The sequence below is a fragment of the Triticum dicoccoides genome, chromosome 5A (assembly GCF_002162155.2).
Source record: "Triticum dicoccoides isolate Atlit2015 ecotype Zavitan chromosome 5A, WEW_v2.0, whole genome shotgun sequence".
Taxonomy (NCBI): domain Eukaryota; kingdom Viridiplantae; phylum Streptophyta; class Magnoliopsida; order Poales; family Poaceae; genus Triticum; species Triticum dicoccoides.
The window spans coordinates 541,696,705-541,702,554 of NC_041388.1; positions in this window are offsets into that span (position 1 = coordinate 541,696,705).

The following is a 5,850-nucleotide window of genomic DNA, read 5'->3' on the forward strand; positions in this document are numbered from 1 at the left end:
GCCACATTTATGCGAATGATTCAGAAGTGTCTACTCACTCAAATCAGTCGGAATGTGGAAGCTTATATGGATGATATTGTTGTCAAGTCACGAAAAGGTTCCGACCTGCTCGCCGACCTCGCCGAAACATTTGCCAACCTCAGAAGGTATGATATCAAGCTCAATCCATCAAAGTGCACATTTGGAGTTCCTGGTGGCAAGTTACTCGGTTTTCTCGTTTCCGAACGGGGAATCGACGCCAACCCAGAAAAGATTGGCACTATTCTCCGAATGAAACGCCCTGTGCGAGTGCACGATGTCCAGAAGCTTACTGGATGCTTGGCCGCATTAAGTCGATTCATCTCACGACTCGGTGAAAAGGCATTGCCTCTTTACCGACTGATGAAGAAGGCTGACAAGTTCGAGTGGACTCCAGAAGCTGATGCAGCGTTTGCCGAGCTAAAAGCTCTGCTCTCCACCCAGCCGGTGCTTGCTGCTCCAATCAGCAAAGAGCCTCTGTTGCTCTACATCGCAGCCACAGGACAAGTCGTCAGTACTGTGCTAACGGTCGAGCGGGAAGAAGAAGGAAAAGCTCTCAAAGTTCAACGCCCAGTGTATTATTTGTCTGAAGTCTTGACTCCATCCAAGCAGAGATACCCTCATTATCAGAAGCTTGTGTATGGAATATACATGACCACAAAGAAGGTTGCTCATTATTTCTCTGACCATTCAATCACAGTCGTCAGCGACGCTCCACTATCAGAGATTTTGCACAACAGAGATGCAACTGGTCGAGTGGCCAAATGGGCGATTGAACTTCTTCCCCTTGATATCAAGTTTGAGGCAAAGAAAGCCATTAAGTCCCAGGCAATAGCAGATTTCCTCGCCGAGTGGATCGAACAGCAGCAGCCGACTGAAGTTCACTCGGAGCATTGGACCATGTTTTTCGATGGTTCTAAGATGTTGAATGGTTCCGGTGCTGGGGTTGTCCTGGTTTCCCCCAGAGGAGATAAGCTCAGATATGTGCTCCAGATTCACTTTGATTCCTCCAACAATGAGGCAGAATATGAGGCCCTCCTATATGGGTTGCGCATGGCCATTTCACTCGGCGTCCGTCGCCTAATGGTCTATGGCGACTCGGATTTAGTGGTCAATCAGGTGATGAAAGAGTGGGACGTGAGAAGCCCAGCCATGACTGGATACTGCAGTGCAGTGAGGAAGCTGGAGAAAAAGTTTGAGGGGTTGGAGCTCCATCATATACCCCGACTGAAAAATCAAGCAGCTGATGATCTAGCAAAGATAGGTTCCAAGAGAGAAGCCATTCCGAGTGGTGTGTTCTTGGAGCATATACACACTCCGTCAGTCAAAGAAGATCCTTTCACCGAAGAAACTCCGCAGCCCAAGAGTGCCACAGATCCGACTGAAGTTGAAGTCCCAGCGGTGGTCGACTTGATCATGGAGGTTTTGGTAGTCATTCCCGACTGGACGATTCCGTATGTCGCATATATCTTGAGGAAAGAGCTTCCGGAGGATGAGGAAGAGGCTCGACGGATCGTCCGTCGATCTAAGGCCTTCACCGTCATCAAAGGACAATTATACAGAGAGAGCACGACTGGAGTCGGTCAGAAGTGCATAACACCAGAAGAAGGTCGACTCATCCTCAATGATATTCACTCGGGGACCTGTGGTCATCATGCGTCCTCCCGGACCATCGTGGCCAAAGCATACCGAGCCGGATTTTACTGGCCCAAGGCGAATGAGATGGCAAAGGAGATAGTGGATAAGTGCGAGGGATGTCAGTTCTACTCGAATATGTCGCACAAACCTGCGTCAGCTTTGAAGACCATCCCACTCGTCTGGCCTTTTGCAGTTTGGGGGCTTGACATGGTCGGCCCTTTGAGAACAGGACGAAGTGGCTTCACGCATGTACTGGTGGCAGTCGACAAGTTCACCAAGTGGATCGAGGCTAAACCAATCAAGAGCCTCGACACCGGTACTGCTGTTAGCTTCATCAGGGAACTAATATTCAGATATGGAGTCCCGCACAGCATCATTACGGATAATGGGTCGAACTTTGACTCAGAGGAATTCAGAACCTTCTGCAACTCCCAGGGCACACGGGTCGACTACGCATCAGTCGCCCATCCGCAGTCGAATGGGCAAGCAGAGCGAGCTAATGGACTGATTCTCAAGGGACTGAAGCCTCGACTGATGCGTGATCTCAAACACGCGGTTGGAGCTTGGGTCGACGAACTTCCATCTGTACTCTGGGGACTGCGGACCACGCCTAATCGGTCGACCGGAAGAACTCCATTCTTCTTGGTCTATGGAGCTGAGGCAGTCTTGCCGAGTGATCTTCTCCACAATGCTCCTCGAGTTGAAATCTACAGCGAAGCAGAAGCTGAACAAGCGCGGCAGGACGCAGTCGACCTTTTAGAGGAAGAAAGGGAGATGGCTCTGATCCGGTCGACCATCTACCAACAAGATCTGCGGCGTTTCCACGCCCGAAATGTGAGAGGTCGAGCCTTCCAGGAAGGGGATTTGGTTCTCCGAGTAGATCAGCACAAACCGCACAAGCTTGCTCCTTCTTGGGAAGGCCCCTTCATCGTCACCAAGGTTCTCCACAACGGGGCGTATCGTCTTTACAACGTCGAGCATAATATCGACGAGCCCCGAGCTTGGAACGCGGAGCTACTCCGCCCGTTTTACACTTAAGCTTTATCACTCGGATGAGTTGCAATAAAGTACTTCTGTAGTTCATGGACCCCAAAATAATAAGTGTCATAGTTCCTCCATAATATCTGTCCAATGAAATTCCCCTCAGTGGGTGACTTAGCTGCGAATCCGTTTCGCCTAAGTTTGTAAAAATCCTACCGAGTGAAGAGCAACCCTCTCACTCGGGGGCTTAGCTGCGAATCCGTTTCGCCTAAGGTATCAAATTCCTACCGAGTGGTGAACCAGACTCCCACTCGGAGGCTTAGCTGCGAATCCGTTTCGCCTAAGTTATCAAAATCCTACCGAGTGAAGAGCAACCCTCTCTCTCGGGGGCTTAGCTGCAGTCCAAGCACTCGCCTAAGTTGTAAAAATCCTACCGAGTGGTAAGCCAGCCTTTCACTCGGAGGCTTAGCTGCAGCCTCGTGCTCGCCTAAGTTATAAAAATCCTACCGAGTGGTAAGCCAGCCTTCCACTCGGAGGCTTAGCTGCAGTCCAAGCACTCGCCTAAGTTGTAAAAATCCTACCGAGTGGTAAGCCAGCCTTCCACTCGGAGGCTTAGCTGCAGCCTCGTGCTCGCCTAAGTTATAAAAATCCTACCGAGTGGTAAGCCAGCCTTCCACTCGGAGGCTTAGCTGCAGTCCAAGCACTCGCCTAAGTTGTAAAAATCCTACCGAGTGGTAAGCCAGCCTTCCACTCGGAGGCTTAGCTGCAGCCTCGTGCTCGCCTAAGTTATAAAAATCCTACCGAGTGGTAGAGCAACCCTCTCACTCGGAGGCTTAGCTGCAGTCCAAGCACTCGCCTAAGTTGTGAAAATCCTACCAAGTGAAGAGCAATCCTCTCACTCGGGGGCTTAGTTGCGGCCCTGTGCTCGCCTAAGTTACAAAATCCTACCGAGTGAAGAGCAACCCTCTCACTCGGGGGCTTAGCTGCAGCCCAGTGCTCGTCTAAGTGGACTAAAGAATAAGTCGATTGCAGCACAGGCACCTTGCTTTGAACCTGCAAAAGACATTCCGAGCCGAAGGCAATCGTATTCAAGCACCAAATTCAAGTTTGAATTGATATCTAAAGGAACCGAAAGTGCTCAGGCGTCAAGCCTGTTAAGGTTTGTCGGTTACAATTCCACTCGGCATACCGAGGCAAATTTAAAGCGTCGAGCCAGAAGAAGTTTTTTACCCCTCCTGTGGAGGGCTGGAAGGTGCAACAAATTCATTAAGGTCAATCCCGTCGGTGATCCGAGTGGCAGCTGCAAGGAAAGTTTCCATAAAGGATCTGAAGTCGTGCTTCTTGGTATTGGCCACCCGAAGGGCCGCCAGCTTCTCTTCTCGCGCATCTTTGCAGTGGACTCGGGCCAGACACAGAGCGACATCTGCACCACACCGAGCCGAGGACTTCTTCCACTCCTGCACTCGACCAGGGATCGTGTTCAAGCGGGCCATCAGCGACTCAAGGTCATTCTGAAGTGTCTCCTCAGGCCTGAGCGTCGAGTCGATGCGAGATGTGGCGGCTTTCAGCCTTGCGAGATAGTCCACGACAGCTGCGACACGAGACTCCAGTCGGAAAACATCCATGGCAACTTCGTCGTTCACCGGAGAATTGACGGGGTCAAGGTTTGGCTCCAGTCGGCTGGTTTCCTCTTCGAAGTTTTGACAAAATTCTGCAAGGGTGATCACTAAGTCAAGGGGATAGTCGAATGGAAGAAGCCACAGTTGGAAATATTTACCAAACATGGAGGTTTACCTTCAAGCATAAGAAACAGCTTCTTGGCAAGGCCACTCAGGAAGGCTTCCAGTTCAGTTTTCTTCTCAGTCAATTTGCTGACTTGGTCGGTCAAGGCAGCTTTGTCAGTTCTCAGTCGACTGACTTCCTTGTTGGCAATCCCAAGAGCAGTTTTCAGATTGGTATTGTCTTGTTCGAGCTTGGTGACTGAAGCTAACTTCTCGTCAACAAGCTTGATCTTCTCAGCTAGCTCAAGGTCTTTCTTCTGCTGGGCCTCCCTTACCTTGCCTGCAAGTTACAGCAAGATCAGGTGCTGAAACAAGCAAGGGGAAAAGCAGTCGTCAGGGTCTCACCAAACATACCTTCGGTCTCCTCCTTTGCCTTTGTCAGCTTCTCCTGAACCAGCTTCAAGCTCAGCTCGACTTGAGTATGTTTTTGTTCCAGCTCTGAGTAGCGAGCCACAAGATCACAGGAGTTCTGCGAAGAACCAATCGACTAAACGTCAAATGTAACTCACTTCCGAGTGAAAAAGGGAAAAACACACGTTTCTAAGACTACAGCCGAATGCAAGCATTCGACCGTAGTCTCGGGGACTACACCCAGTGGGTGCACTCAGCGTGCCCCCACTAATCCTGTTGAAGACAAAGTCGACCAGTCGACCTAAAAAAAAAACAGTGTGCGAGACGCATTCTCTAAGACTGTGATCAACTGCAAGCAGTCGACCACAGTCTCGGGGACTACACCCAGTGGGTGCACTCAGCGTGCCCCCACCGGTTTGCGAAATCCAGTCGACCAGTCGACTGACAGAAAGATTGACATCATAAAGCCTAAGGCCGACTGCCAGCAGTCGACCTTAGCCTTGGGGACTACACCCAGCGGGTGCACTCAGCGTGCCCCCGCTAACACGGAATTTATTCGACACACCCAGTGGGTGACTAATATTAATTCCGGAAAAGAAAAGTTTTTGGTAGCATATCCAACAGAACAAACAGCGGTCGACTGACCTGGACATTGCTTTGGAGGGCAGAACTGGCGTCATAAGCTGCCTGGCTCGCGTCCCGGATGGTCTTCAGCTGCTCCATCATGAGTCCCGCCTGGCGTATCGCCTCCTTCGCTGCGCCAGCTTGGTCCTCCGGGACGTGGTGCGTCATGAAGAGGGAAGGCTGCTGAGCACTCGTCAGTGGATTCGCGAAGGTCACCGTGTGTCGAGTGGTGTTCTCTTCCTCCACAGTCAGAATTTCAGGCGCCGGCACATCCTGAGGCACCTTACTGGCGGACGCTTTCCGACTCCTCCTGTGCTTCAGCGGCTCTTCATCCTCATCATCATCAGGAAGATCGATAACAGTGTTGGGTGGAGCTGCGGAGAAGGACCAGGATCAGAGATCGCGAGTCAGTCGACTAAGAATGGTATTAAGAACACAGTACCTGGATTCGAAGTTG